The 15790-nt window shown below is 28.9% G+C and overlaps 2 non-coding genes across 2 annotated transcripts; both read left to right on the top strand.

Moving 5' to 3' along the window:
* Nucleotides 1-5736: 5736 nt before the first annotated feature.
* Trnaq-uug (transfer RNA glutamine (anticodon UUG)) lies at nucleotides 5737-5808 on the top strand. Its single transcript has one exon. It is a non-coding gene; the product is annotated as a tRNA-Gln (tRNA).
* A 2352-nt stretch (nucleotides 5809-8160) lies between these two features.
* Trnaq-uug (transfer RNA glutamine (anticodon UUG)) lies at nucleotides 8161-8232 on the top strand. The gene has a single exon. It is a non-coding gene; the product is annotated as a tRNA-Gln (tRNA).
* The last annotated feature ends 7558 nt before the right edge of the window (nucleotides 8233-15790 follow it).

Raw genomic sequence — 15790 nt, 5'->3', positions numbered from 1 at the left:
TATTTTGCTGCTGATTGATGTTTTCATTAGGTAAATGGAAATTACTGTAGAAATCGCACAAAGCTTTTGTTAATACCTGTTATTTCGCAGAACTGAAATTCTAATAAATTAATCGCTTGTTTCATTGTTAGTTAAAATATATGACGCAAAGTTGTCAAAACAAAGCAATTGTGAAATGCTCATGAATTAAAATAATATTTTTATTACGCTGTTGAAAACTCACATTATTTATAATTACTGAAAAGTAATGTCTCTTTTTGAATTTATAAAATTTTAAATATAATGAGCGACGATTAATGGGCAATATCCGTACGAAAATATGTTCTCTATCTGAATTGTTTGTAAACTAGATTAACTAGATTAAAATAAATTAGATTTATACGTAGATTTTACAATAATACGTAGTTTTTTACAGGAATCTGCTTATTTCGTTATATAAACTCAAAATATATAAAATAATGTGTCTGTTTTCGTTGAATTAGGCTGCCATCAATTCAAACGAACAACATCTGTCGAATGTTTTGCCAGTGAAAAAAAATTTCGGTTTTCTTTAGCATACCTACTGATTCCATGTTAATTTACCGTTTTTTATAGATACAGTACACTCCCAAGCAACTGGCCTAATGTGGCGGAAGGGCAGGTCAGATAACAAAAAAACCGGATTGCCCGGAGTTCTATAAACTCATTTCTTTGCCCACCAATACCAGATGACAAAGTTTTTATATCAAGACTGACTGTTGCAATAAGCATTTTCTCATTTCTTATTTAGTATTAAGCAGTTCTTTCATCTCAAGCCACGTAAAATGTGAACGCGGCCGTGGCCCGGTGAATCATAGAAGCAGTTGCCGGTAATGTGTAGAGTTAAAATAGAAGGCTTTACACTGGTATTTATATATGTTTATATATTGCACTGCCAGAATTTATTAGAGAAAAAGTAAGTTAAAGAATATATACTATGCACATTTTAACAAGAATTCTGTACACTTCGCTGTGGTATACTTAAAAAATATTAAACATACCCCGAGAACAATTTATGAATCCTGTATGTACTGTGCAGTTATAATCAGGATTGAAGTCCATTATTGCTGTTGTTTCTTATGGCACTTGCCACGGACAAGCTGTTCGAAGTCAGGCGATTTAAGCCTGATGGAGCGTCTCTTGTTTTTATAGTAGAGCCAACTAGGGCCAAGAGTACGACTTAGCTACTCACGCATCACTCATTCGCTTGCACAACCCCTTTTTACAGGAGGGCACATTCGCACATCTCACAGATAGAACAACAACCATGCCCAAACCGGGATTCGAACCCGGGATACCCAGAGAAGACGCGCTACTCCTATACCAGGACGCCGTCGAAGTCCATCATTGATGAAACAATGAACAAGAAGAACGCTGCTCTTTTCCTGACACGACTCGCATTTTGTACACAACACATAGGAGGATCGTAGCAAACGCCCGCTTCCAATGTTTTTGAAATTTTGCCAATGTAATGCTTTGGCTTCTTTATTTAATTGCGATAAAGAAAACTAGGCTGGATTGTATGGTAGCCGGTTAGTCGTGAACTGGATACTCAGGAGTGTACTGTATATCGCTTGAGGAATTCAATTTTAACTCTGTGAAGTTTTTGCTTTTTAATCAAACCATTCATTCAGCATGGCAGAATGTAATTTAACGAATTTCAAAAAAAATTCTGCAAAAGCAGGTTTCAAATGATGTTTTGGATGACCAGGCGCAGAATCGCGTTCTTTCTTGGGTCATTTATTTCTCTTTTGAATTTCATCTAGTTTTTTTATCTTTTATTGTTAAAAAACAATGGTATTTAATTTATTTTTTTTATTTTGGCGAATTTTATGCTTGCATTTAAATTTCATGGATGGGAAGTATATTTCTCAAGGAACCATTTACAGTCACACCGAAAATTAAATTTAATAGCGATTATTTTCATGAAAAGATGGGAAGTGATTTAATGGTGTAACCATGAAAACATGAAAAGACCTGTGGGAAAAGATTTTCCCACAGGTATATTGTGTAAGATCATGTAGGTGAGAAATAACCTTCTCATGGCCCACGAAAGACTTAAAAAAGTTCTGAGGGAAAATAAAGGACATTTCATCATTATCAACTGCATTAATCTCATAGGCATGGCATAGAATAATCTTTTCCAAACAATCTACGCCGCTCTCTTCCTTTCGGTAAATATAAATACAAACCTAAATTTTGATTTATTTTTTTCATTTGGGTTTTTATATTAATTTCATACGCTTTTAGCATTGAATATTATATTTATCTTCTATAAATTGGTGCTTTCTGAATTACTTTGGAGTATCAAAATCAAATTATTCAGATTTATGTTAAATCATACGAAAATAATTATTTCTGTTTTTTAACCGCTTGTAATGTTATCGGTGATATTAGATTATTGTCGAGACTCAAGTTATCACTCTGCAGGATTTATTACTGTTTATGTTTATTCTTTTGTTTTCCTGTTTTATTACATAAAAATAGAGTGAGAGTTTATAATACTCAAGTGGCAACCCCCCTATGTGTAAAACATTGCCAGTTGAGTATTTTTATCATTTTCAAGCATACTAAATATTAAAAGAGCATTCTGTCAAAAAATATTTTTACCTGTATCTTCCGATTGTTTCTTTGAAAGTGTCTTTCACCGTAATAATAATAATATTCTGAATTATAATTGTCCTTTCTCTAAGAATATTCATAAGAATTTTTAATGATCTTTTTAAGACTGAATAAATTTTAAGTCGAAACGAATGCAAGAATGGCATTTGAATGCATTTATGAAACAGAGAAGTAATTTAAAAATGTGAATTTTAGAATACAGCTGTTTTCTAAAAACATAATAGAAAAATCCCAGCGCTGCAGTTACCAAAAATATGTTATTGCATTGTAAGATTCTTTTGTCAAACTAACTGGATATTGTATAATTGTTACTGGAAAATTATGCACATCTAACAAAAACTTAACAATAGTTAACTAAAAAAAATCCATAAATGCAATTGTAAGATGGCGTTCATTTATGCATATGCTATATTTCTTTATTTTATTTACATATTCGTAACAATCATATTTAAGAAACATTTGAATCAATCTATTAAAAATCAAAATCAAATGCATTTATGCTTTGAGAACCAATGTGAAGAAAACTTTCCTTCTTTGTTATTAATTCTGTAAACATGTTACTTTCTTCTTAATGCATGTTATTTTTTATCTGTGTTTACACATTAAGCATCTGCCAACATATCGCAATTTTATTAAATTCTAAATTGTGGTTCCATGATGCATTAGTTAGCAGTCTGAACTTAGAATAAGCTATCTGAGCTCAGATCTCAATGGAACCCGTGAGGTTTTTATTATTATTATTATTTTATTTTATTCGCTCCAAGATAATAGGGATTTTTTACGAACTGTGTATGAAATTATTATTCCCAATGTAATATTATATACATTGGGAACAATCATATAATAATATTGCAATATAATAATCATATAATAATATATAACAATCATATATATTGGGTGGATTCAGGTATTTTGCAACCATAGGCAGTACACATTATGAGGGCATTCCTTTAATAAAATAGTCGTTTTAATTTCACATTTCAACACATATTAATGATTTGCTTTAAAATAAAAAATTCTTATGTTATTAACTTTGAGAATGTTATTTTACTTATCTATTATAATTTCAAACTGCCTAGCATCTACTTCTGTCCGCACTATTATAGAGGCAATGTTCAGTTTTATAAATATTATAATAACTAAATTAGCATGATGAAACATATAGAAGCCTGATCAATTATACTAGGTGAAATATTATTATTTAAATATTTTATAATATATTGAAACGTAAAACAAAATTAGACTTGACTTTAACAAAAAAAAATATGAAAATTCGCGTAATTTATTATTTTTAAATACTTTTCAATCATTCTTCCATTATTTAGTATCAAATAACTATAGCAACAGGCTTAAAAAAATAGATTTTCAAAAATGTGTTTAAGAAAATAGATGGATTAGATGAATGATAGGAAGAAAGTATTGACGTAGGAGAACTAGGGGTCTAATTGTAGAGAAATAAGGAATGACACACATTACACAGTATTTTTTTTTTTAAATATTTAACTCAAATTTTCCCTAAAAATATTCTTCTGATATTTAAAATTCTTGTCCTTTAAATCCACAGGTCAAAATCCAGACGAAATGAACAGTGGGAAGACGCTAGCACATGCTTCGTTTTCGCTATATAAAAAAAAATATTTAAAAGTATTTCGGAAAGTTTGATTTAAGATACGTCAATATATTTGACAAATATTTGTATTTATTTATGCATTTAGTTTTAAAACATTTTCTTTTATTTGCAGCAGTATTTTTTTTATAAATCAAAATCTCAGAGTAAATTCTAATTAGAAAATGCAAACTTTATTTTTTATTTGTGTTTCATTCATGTAGTTAAATTTTAAATATTAGCCTACACCCTCGAAGGACAAATCTCTTCTTAAAGATTTACTTCGGAAAAAAATTTAACATAGACTCACGCTTTCTCTCTAAATAATTTCCATCCTAATTGAACTCAGTGAAGAAACAATGACGAAAAAATTTGACGGCATAATTAATAAGAAATGAAAAGAAGAAGATTAAAAAAAAGGATAAGAGAAAGGGCAGGTTTAAGAGAAAAAAATAAAGGGGGGGAAAGGAAAAATAAAGGAAAAGAAGCTTTTTAACTAACATACAGCTTCCGAAAAAGAAGAGCGGTTTTTCTCTAGATTTCGGAGGTACGTGCTGCAACTTCGTTCGGAAGCCAAGACATTATCCTCAAGCAATTTCAGCTTATAAACTTGTTGACGGAGAATCAGTTCAATGCTAATTTATAAAATGTGTGCACAAAATACATGACATAAATTTGCCCGCATTAACTGTAATTCGGATGCAGACTGACTTTTATGTCTATTAGTTAAATAATTTTACCTTTTTTTTTTTTTTACTATAAGCCACTTTATATTATTTATTATCTTTATGCTGATAATAAATACCAAATAAATTATGTACTTTAATTATTAAAAGAAAGGTAACGCTAAAATAATTTTTATTATTGTAGTATGTTATTTTTTGCCCAATATCCGGGCAAATTGTAATAATTGACAATAATTACAATTACCAGTTGTTACAATTGTAATAAATATTGAAAAAACATTTCGGGTACTAAAATCAACACAATTGTTGAATGTTTTATGCATATTATGAGGGAATATAAAAAACTAATCAAGGAAAATAATCAAGGAATTTTTAAAATATAAAAGAGCAAATATAATCAAAAAAATCTCAAAGACATTTTAAAAAAATTTCCAAAAATTGTTAAAGATTTGCCTTCTACGCATTTATTATAATCAAACCATAATGAATTAAAAACATTAAGCTTAATTATTTATAAATTTTCACAATTTGTAGTCGCAGAATAGATTTTTTTATATCTAAATTTTCAGCTCCCAGCTGCATTTTTTTATACTGATATTCTATCGTCCAACCTTTCTTCAATTCAAATATTCATAACAGTCATACAAAATCGGAAAACTTTTATGGTTCTTTAACCAATGTTAAGAGGAATTTTCTTGTTTGCTCCCTTTTTAGCAAACATATACGTTTTCATCAATATTTACACAGCAAGTGTCTGCAAATAAGTTGCAGTCATATACAAGTTTAAGCTCCTGAGAACCGTGTGGTTCCATGGTGTAATGGTTAGCACTCTGGACTTTGAATCCAGCCATCCGAGTTCAAATCTCGGTGGAACCTGAATTTTTTTTTCTCATTTTTCCTTAATTGTTACTAACTTTTGCATTCAAAATGACATTAAATAGTTTTAACATTTACTGAAAAAGTTGTATTTGAACATTGAATATCGTATTTATTTATACAATTTATACAGCAATTTATAGTGATTTTGCAGTATTCTTGACTTGGAGTCAGAATAAGTTTTCTCTTAGAATTTATTATTAAATCATTAATATATTTAGAGAGATTTAGGCGAAAATATAAAACTACGAACAGAACAGTGCAGCTGTCGAAAATAGTATGATTTAATAAAAAAATTAAAGATTAATATAATCTCTCTCTTTTAAAATTTTAAAATAATTCTTAAAATTTAAAATTTAGTATAATCCTGCAAAAAAAAGATCATTAAAATCAAGCTACGCATAAAAAATTAATCAAAATTTTATTAATAGAGAAATAGATGGTCGCCAATGGCAGTTAGTATACAATAAACTTCCCAAAATGTTATTAACACTGTGATGATTTAATGCAAAACTATTACTCATTAACTTAAAGTAGAAAATTTATTACGCAGCAGTATATAAGTAATATTAAAATGTTGAATTCGATACAGTAGCATGATTAATTCGAGACACACTTCTGTAAAAACTATGCTGTGGATACAAATTTGCAGTACATTAATTTTAAAATTCTGCGAAAAGGTTTCTGAAGTCATATCGATGTGGAGAATGTAGAATTGACTCAAGGGTCGTCATCATCATTTGATCACGGTTCCATCGCGAGAAAAATTTTATGATTTTGTTTTCACCTCTAAATTTTTAAATTGTTTTTTTTTAATTTCTCAGTCTATTAATAGTTGCCTGTTTTTATAATATTCTAGTATCCTCCCACTGTTTTTATAATACAGTGGGAGGATGCTAGAACATCTTCGTTTTTCGTATATAAAAAGATATTTAAAACGTATTTCAGAAATTCTGATTTAAGATAAGTCAATATATCTTTTTAACAAATAGTTGTATTTATTTATGCATTTAGTTTTAAAACACTTTAATTTCTTTTATTTGCAGCAGTAAATTTTTAATCAAAATTTCAGGGTATGTTCTAATTAGAAAATGCAAACTTTATTTTTTATTTGCGTTTCATTCATGTCGTTAAAATTTAAATATTAGCCTACACCCTCGAAGGTCAAATCTCTCCTCAAAGATTCATTTCGGAAAAAAATTTAACATAGACTCACGCTTTCGCTCCAAATAATTTCAATCCTAATTGAACTCAGTGAAGAAACAATGAGGAAAAAATTTGACGGCATAATTAATAAGAAATGAAAAGAAGAAGATAAAAAAAGGATAAGAGAAAAAGGGCAGGTTTAAGGGGGAAAAATAAAGAAGGGAAAAAGAAAAATAAATGAAAAAAGGCTTTTGAATTAACATACAGCTTCCGAAAAAGAAGAGCGGTTTTTCTCTAGCTTTCGGAGGTACGTGCGGCAACTCTGTTCGGAGGCCAAGACATTTCCTCAAGCAATTTCAGCTTATAAACTTGTTGACGGAGAATCAGTTCAATGCTAATTTATAAAATGTGTGCACAAAATACATGACATAAATTTGCCCGCATTAACTGTAATTCGGATGCAGACTGACTTTTATGTCTATTGGTTAAATAATTTTACCCTTTTTTTTACTATAAGCCACTTTATATCATTTATTATCTTTACGCTGATAATAAATACCAAATAAATTATGTACTTTAATTATTAAAAGAAAGGTAACGCTAAAATAATTTTTATTATTGTAGTATGTTATTTTTTGCCCAATATCCGGGCAAATTGTAATAATTGACAATAATTACAATTACCAGTTGTTACAATTGTAATAAATATTCAAAAAACATTTCGGGTACTAAAATCAACATAATTGTTGAATGTTTTATGCATATTATGAAGGAATATAAAAAAATAATCAAGGAATTTTTAAAATATAAAAAAGCATTTATAATCAAAAAAATCTCAAACATTGTTAGAGATTTGCCTTCTACGCATTAATTGTTTGTTATAATCAAGCGATAATGAATTAAAAACATTAAGCTTAATTATTTGTAAATTTTCACAAATTGTAGTCACGGAATAGATTTTTAATCTGAATTTTCAGCTCCCAGATGCATTTTTTTTATATTCTATCGTTCAACCTTTCTTCAATTCAAATATTCATAACAGTCATACAAAATCGGAAGACGTTATGGCTCGATAACCAATGTTAAGAGGAATTTTCTTGTTTGTTCCCTTTTAAGCAAACATACACGTTTTCATCAATATTTACACAGCAAGTGTCTGCAAATAAGTTGCAGTCATATACAAGTTTAATCGCTTAAGCACCGTGTGGTTCCATGGTGTAATGGTTAGCACTCTGGACTTTGAATCCAGCGATCCGAGTTCAAATCTCGGTGGAACCTGCTTTTTTTCCATTTTTCCTTAATTGATACTAACTTTTGCATTCAAAATGACATTAAATAGTTTTAACATTTACTGAAAAAGTTGTATCTGAACATTGAGTATCGTATTTATTTATACAATTTATACAGCAATTTATAATGATTTTGCAGTATTCTTGACTTGGAGTCAGAATAAGTTTTCTCTTAGAATTTATTATTAAATCATTAATATATTTAGAGAGATTTAGGCGAAAATATAAAACTACGAACAGAACAGTGCAGGTGTCGAAAATAGTATGATTTAATAAAAAAATTAAAGATTAATATAATCTCTCGCTTTTAAAAATTTAACGTTTAAAATAACTTAAAATTTAAAGTTTAAAATAACTTAAAATTTAAAGTTTAATATAATCAATCCTACAAAGAAAAGGTCATTAAAATAAAGCTACGCATAAAAAAATTAATCAAAATTTTATTAATCGAGAAATAAATGGTCGCCAATAGCAGTTAGTATACAATAAACTTCCCAAAATGTTATAAACACTATGATGATTTAATGCAAAACTATTACTCATTAACTTAAAGTAGAAAATTTATTACGCAGCAGTATATAAGTAATATTAAAATGTTGAATTCGATACAGTAGCATGATTAATTCGAGACACACTTCTGTAAAAACTATGCTGTGGATACAAATTTGCTGTACATTAATTTTAAAATCCTGCAAAAAGGTTTCTGAAGTCATATCGGTGTGGAAAATGTAGAATTGACTCAAGGGTCGTCATCGTCATTTGATCACGGTTCCATCGCGAGAACAATTTTATGATTTTGTTTTCACTTCTAGATTTTTAAATTGTCTTTTTCTTTTCAGTGCATTAATAGGTGCGTGTTTTTATAATATTCATTACTTTTTTATTATTTTTTATATTTTAACATTCGATGTATTAGATTGATCTGATGTTCGATATACGAAAATCAAAGATTGAAAAGATCATTGCACATATTTTCGAAACTTTGTGAGCCTCCAATTTGTTTACTTTCAAAATGAAGGAGTTTTTTACTAATGAACCCTTAAATGAACGAGACAACACAGACTGACTTGTTAATATTCTGGTCACTTGAGAGTTCAGCTACTTCTAGAATTTGAACTTCGGAATGGATTGATATTAATTAATCGAAGACCATTCGTCCATGTTGTATTATTAATTAATTGCTGTCCAGACAAAAATTTGACTATAATTTTTCAGAACTCACTGCTTTTTTTTCTAAGTTTGAAAGCATGAAATCAATCAGCCTGATAAGCACTTTTAAGCTGAAGAATTATTTCAAATTTATTTATTTCAACTTCATACAAACATTGGCTCTTAATAATGTTTTTCTTCATAATGGTATTAGATTACGACGACATTTTCGTACCTAGTTCAAGTTGACCTGTTTTGACATTTTAATTGTTATCTCAAATATAATTTTTTATTCCGTTGTTGAGGATCTAACAAAATTAAACACATTAATATCATTCACGAAAGGTCAAACAATAGGATGAAAGAGAAAGCTTATAGATTTTTTTTGTATATTCATCATTTTAATAATTATACTATCTTATTGTTATTGTTATGCATTGTTACCAGAAACACGCAATTTTATACTATTTCAATTTCTTGCATAACGGAAAAAGAAAGGAGAAAAGTAGAATGGATTATAAATTCACATCTTCACAAAAAGAAATTTAGTTAAATAAAAAAAATGTGTAGTAAAGCGCAATTTAATTTACATTATTTCTGTTACGAGTTTTAAAGAAATGTTTAAAATCCTCTTTTAATTTGACATTTAAGAACATATTAAAATATCTTCGCTTGACAAATAGCATCATTTATTAAAATTCTCCAAATTTTAGGGGAGAGAAAAATTAAATTTTCTCAACCAATAACTAATATTACTGTTTTTTAATTTGGAAAACTGAGATAGATGGTATTGATGGTTAAGCGAGGATATTCTGTCGCCAATTTAGACATTTTGCGTCGCTAGTTAATAAGAACAAATCCAGTCACTATAAGGCCCTTTCTTTGAATAAATTAATCGCTTTTACTTCAAGTTTCAACACATTTTAAATTGAACATCATGTTACAAGTTTGTCTTAAATTGATTTTTAATAACTTCATGAAAATGCTTATTATTTATTTATTATGACAGATAACAGCATAGTATCCACGTTTGTACATTCTATTATTTAAGCAAACGCTCGGTGATTATAAATTGTAGTAATGAAATGAAACAGATGAGAATCTGGCCAATTATGCTTATGTTAATATTATCTTAATATTTTATAGTTTCCAGACTATGTTTTTTTGAAAATTCACTAATTTGGTAACACATTTTTTAGCCAATTAAATATTTTTAATCAGCCTGTCGTCGACTTCTGTCAGTATAAAAATCGGAGCTAGCTATTTAGTCGGTAATCTTTTACTTCACCAAACCATTCTTTACCTTTTTACCAATAACAAATAAAACAATATATCTATTAGCCAGCGCCGCTCAAAGGGGACACGAGAATTACAAACACATGAAGGCCATCAATTCCTTTCCTCTAAAAATTCCTTATACTAGGCCTTCGCATATTTAAGGTTTATACTATGTTAAAGTTTAAAATAAAGCGAGACATCATGTTAGAAAAGCAAAACATTAAATTATTAACTACAAATCCTCCTCTTGTCTCTTGTGTTATGCTTCCTGGTGAAAGCATCGGTAAGCACCAAACAAAACAGTAAGCACTAAGACAACAGCTGTTGTCTTGGACCCCAATTATTCTAATATCTTATAATTCACAGAATCTGTATTTCTGCGAATTCATTTATTTGTCAACTAAACTTATAACAATATTTCTGCCTAATTTCTCTAAGCTCAGTGAGCTTAGGAAGTTCCCTAGTTAGAAATTTAACATTCAGTATATCTTAAACAAGAAGATGCTCAAAACTTTCGATGCCTCTCCACCACCACCACCCCCTAAAATGATATTTTTACACAACCTTATAATTTACGAAGCACCATTTGACCTAACACATTCTCTTTTAAGTTCCTCCAAAATCACAAAAAAGAAAAGAAGTTTTAAAAAAACCCACCACAAGATCCCGCAGGAAATGTTTGGAGTGTTTATGTCCTTAGTAAACATGTTCTTGCGCACGGACCTGTCACTGCGGATATTTTTACGACTGCGATGATCGCTGAGTCGTGTCCCATTAAGCACCTGGGGGAGGATCCACCGGTCAAGATTTGTTCCCCAGAAATGAGCTCATCCTGCAAATAAAGAACCCAAGGGGTTCCGCTTAAATAATTTTCCATGCACTCAAACAGTTCCGGCTCCTTTTATATCTCCCGTGAGGGAGAAAGTAGGTTTTTCAACAAATTTCTTTCTAGGTATATTTGCGAAATGTACATCAGTGTTGTTATTTTATTGTTGCTTCTATTTACCTGTCTATTTTTTTTTTTTTACTTTCCAGGGTACTAAATATTCAAAAAGAAGTTCATATAGCCTTCATAGAATCTAGACTTTCACAAATCTCTGCATTTTACTTGAATGATTCTGAATATAATCCTAAATCCTGAATCAATCCTAAAATGATGTCGGTCTGTCAGTCTAGCTGGATTTGAATATGGGAGCACAAAAATACAACAAGCTAAGCTAAATAATACTTAAATGTACAGTTTCAACACAAAATTTAAAGAAGCTCATTTTGGACGACAGCTGTCTCAGTTTTTGCAAGTCTTCCCATCCGACCCGTGTCTGTGTAAAAGAGTAAATAAATAATTAAAAAAAAGACACGCATGCTAACTTAATAAGAATGACAAAATTTGATGTATTGTTGTATTTGTAACATTATATATCTGTATATATCAATCATAAAATGATGTCGATGTATCAATCTGTCTGGATTTGAATATGTTAGCCCAAAAATACAACAAGCCAAACTTGATAATACTTGATTATTGAAAATTATAGATACCGTTCGAATTTTAGATGAAAACTATCTCAGATTCTGGCACCAGACCATGTCACTATGAAAGAGTAAATAAAAATAAGACATGCATACAAACTTAGCAAGAATGATAAAATTCGGCATATTGTTATATTTACAAAATTGTATATCTCTGTCATTTAGAACCAATCTATCAACAGATTCCCTGTCCATAAAACAGTCTATTGCTGTGAATATAAATTACTGCAACCTAAATGAATGGACTTAAATATAAGATATGTACGATAAAATTTTAGAAATGTGTCATATTTTGGACAAAATTTAGTTAAGAATAGACTGTTTCGTCGCCTGTTCGATTGCAAAACATAATAATTCAATAAAATGAAATTTAGTTTGTGGTTGCTTACCCCAAAGTTGTTGACCAATAGCAAATTTAGGATCGGGAGGGGAGTTCTAAAATGCAGATTCGTTTGTCTTCACTATACTTCGAATTAATCACAGAGGTACCTTGGAAATATAAAAAACAAGATAAGTTAAGAACACTCCATCTAGTATATATTGTATCTGTCTATATTTGAATATGATAGTACAAAAATACAACAAATTATGCTAGATAATACTCAATGTGTGGTTTCAACACAAAAATTGAAGATTCTGCTCAATACCTATCTCAGATTTTGGCAATTTTTCCATCCAGCCGTGCTTATGTGAAAGAGTAAATAAAAAACGACACGCATGTAAGCATAAGAAGAATGACAAAATTTGGCGTATTGCTATATTTACATATTTGTACATCTCTGCCATTTTTAAAGTAAATCCATCAACGGATTCACTGTTCATGAAATAGACTATTCATGTGAATGTAAACTACTGCAAGCTAAGTGGACTGGTTTAAATATACGATTTTTACTCTAAAATGTTAAATATAAGTCGTCTTTTGGACAAAATCTCGTTAAGAATAGACTGTTCCGTCACTTGTTTGATTGCAAAACGTAATAATTCAATTATATGAAATCTGATCGTGGTGTTTACACCTAATTTGTTAACCAATAGCAAATTTTGATTCGGGTGGGTAGTTCCGGATTGCAGACTCGATTGTCTTCACTATGCTTTGAATTTATCATAAAGACCGCTACTTTATAATTATATAAAACAAGTTAAGTGGAGAACACTCCAACTGGTATATGTGATATATATTGGTACTGACGTATTGTCCATAGAAAAAATATATATAAAAAATGTAGTCCTCGAAAATTATCAAAGGGAATTAGTTTTGTTATTAAACTCTTCTGGAGTATAAGCAGCTAGTTTGCAGAGAACATTGGTTATGATTAATTCGAATCATACTTTTTGTGCATAAATTGATTTAATGATTTCCCCAACAAAAGATTTTTTTAACATCACATTGTTATAGGCAATAAAATCATACTGTTTTAATAACAAAATATATTTTAACATCACATTGTTACAGGCAATAAAGTCATACTGTTTTAATAACAAAATATTTTTTAACATTACATTGTTATAGGCAATAAAGTCATACTGTTTTAATAAAAAAATATATTTTAACATCACATTGTTATAGGCAATAAAGTCATACTGTTTTAATAACAAAATATATTTTAACATCACATTGTTATAGGCAATAAAGTCATACTGTTTTAATAACAAAATATTTTTTAACATCACATTGTTATAGGCAATAAAGTCATACTGTTTTAATAAAAAAATATATTTTAACATCACATTGTTATAGGCAATAAAGTCATACTGTTTTAATAACAAAATATATTTTAACATCACATTGTTACAGGCAATAAAGTCATACTGTTTTAATAACAAAATATTTTTTAACATTACATTGTTATAGGCAATAAAGTCATACTGTTTTAATAAAAAAATATATTTTAACATCACATTGTTATTGGCAATAAAGTCATACTGTTTTAATAACAAAATATATTTTAATAGCACATTGTTATAGACAATAAAGTCATACTGTTTTGATAAGCTTACACCTGATCTATCAGTTGTGAGCAAATTCCTTCTTAATGGAATCGAGCCTGGTTGCATTACAATTACATTAAAAATGCTATTATTTCTTCAAATTGCGCTTTGTCCTTTTCAAGAAATGTAACTTCATTTTCTTATGCCTGATGCAAACTTATCAGATAATAAATATAATTTTTCTTCCTTAGATTTCAGCAATAGAAGAAAGTCACAAGAACAAATATTTGATGAAACAATGAAAAAGGTTTGAACTTCCTTTCAATATAGGTAATTATTATTAGAAAAAAATATTTTAAAATTTATAAAAATTCAGAAAAAAAATGTTTATGAAATAAATTGACATTGATAAAAAAGACAATTTTTTAATTCTAAAAAGGTGTAAAAATAGTTTTTGTGCAATAATATTTTCTGAAATTATCGCGAGAAAGCTCTAAAATAGCACAATAACAGGTAAAATTTAACTGGTTAAATTAAATTCTAATTACCGCTTCAAAAAAATTTCCGTCAATGTAGCTTTAAATTAAGCTATCTAGCCTGTCAACAAACATTAACATATTCTTCTATATTATTAATATAAATAGTATTGTAGGATTTAAATAGTTATTATTAAAAGTTTTTAATGACATTATTTTATTTATGCAAAACTTATAATATTACTAAAAATTAAAGTTCTTTTAGATATTCACTTATGGTTTCACAAAACATTATTATAAATTTTCTTTTAAAATTATTTCTTTAAAATAACATATTAGTAGTTTGAACAATATTAAATCTTTTTGGAATATTATTTCTAAAGCAATTTTATAAATTCTATATATTACTAAAATTATGATATTAGATAAAACGTCGTTTTGATTCAGACTAAGCAGCTTAAAAAGATCTGGTGGGAAAACAACTTTTTAAAATGAAAGCTACGCACTATCTGAAAGTTTTGCCTCAAGTGGGCACTCTTATCTAAATATAAAGTTCCATTTTATGGGGTGTTTTAGAACGTATTTATCTGGTAAGAAGACATTTTCCGGCACAAATGCTGGACCAAAGTTTAAGCAAACAAGTCATTTCTATGCCGTCTCACACTGAGCCTCTCATAAAATCTATCGATTTCCCATTAAATCCCTGCATATCGATATATCATTTCTTGGACTATCACTTCCGAGAAATATCGTATCATTTTCCGGAAAGACATTTATTAGTTTAATCCCAAAGCTAATACTCCAGTCAATGTTCGAGAATTAACTGATCTTACCGGTACGTCTTGGAGGATTTTGTATGAAGTTACGAGCTCCTTGTTGATTTTTGTTGTGATACGAAAAGTTTCTCTAAGACTTAAAAGTTAAATATTTGTATATATATATATTGTATACCGTATGATTCTTATTTGAGAAAATCATTATTAGAGAATCGATTATTTGATTCCCCTCGATATCACAGATTTAGAACTTAGTTAAATGGAATTAAAATTACTCATAAATTCGTCGGTAATTCGAATTCTTCTCTTATTCCTCGAATTTTCTATGAATGTAATGTTAAAATATGCTCTTTAATTCAAAGTCAAAGCTAAAAAAATTGCAATAACTTACATTTATTTCTGAATAGTA

Source organism: Argiope bruennichi, chromosome 4 (assembly GCF_947563725.1).
Source record: "Argiope bruennichi chromosome 4, qqArgBrue1.1, whole genome shotgun sequence".
Taxonomy (NCBI): domain Eukaryota; kingdom Metazoa; phylum Arthropoda; class Arachnida; order Araneae; family Araneidae; genus Argiope; species Argiope bruennichi.
The sequence above is the reverse complement of the archived record's forward strand: the minus strand, read 5'-3'. Positions and strand labels throughout refer to the sequence as shown.